This window comes from Drosophila guanche, unplaced genomic scaffold (assembly GCF_900245975.1).
Source record: "Drosophila guanche unplaced genomic scaffold, DGUA_6, whole genome shotgun sequence".
Lineage (NCBI taxonomy): Eukaryota > Metazoa > Arthropoda > Insecta > Diptera > Drosophilidae > Drosophila > Drosophila guanche.
In genome coordinates this window covers 5,407,837-5,408,141 of record NW_022995747.1, presented here as the reverse complement: position 1 = coordinate 5,408,141, position 305 = coordinate 5,407,837, and positions in this window count along the sequence as shown.

Here is a 305-nt window from a genome sequence, read left to right as displayed (position 1 = left end):
TTCATCGAAATATACCGCCTGACCCTCGCAAATATACCGAAATGTGCCTTCACTTTTGGAAAATATACCGAAAATACTTAGAGGAGAAAGATAACTTAGCACAAATAGCCCCTCCATTTACATTATCTACATTCATTCCTTTTCTTCGTCTTTATTAAATTCTTAAGCGATCAGCGTTCAGATATCATCAGATATCATATATGATTGTAATATCGTTGCCCCTGATATATCGATTGAGGATTTGCAGGGCTTCTCATCTTCAAAGACATACTTGTATCAGGGAAACGCCAGGTGGCGGCACATTG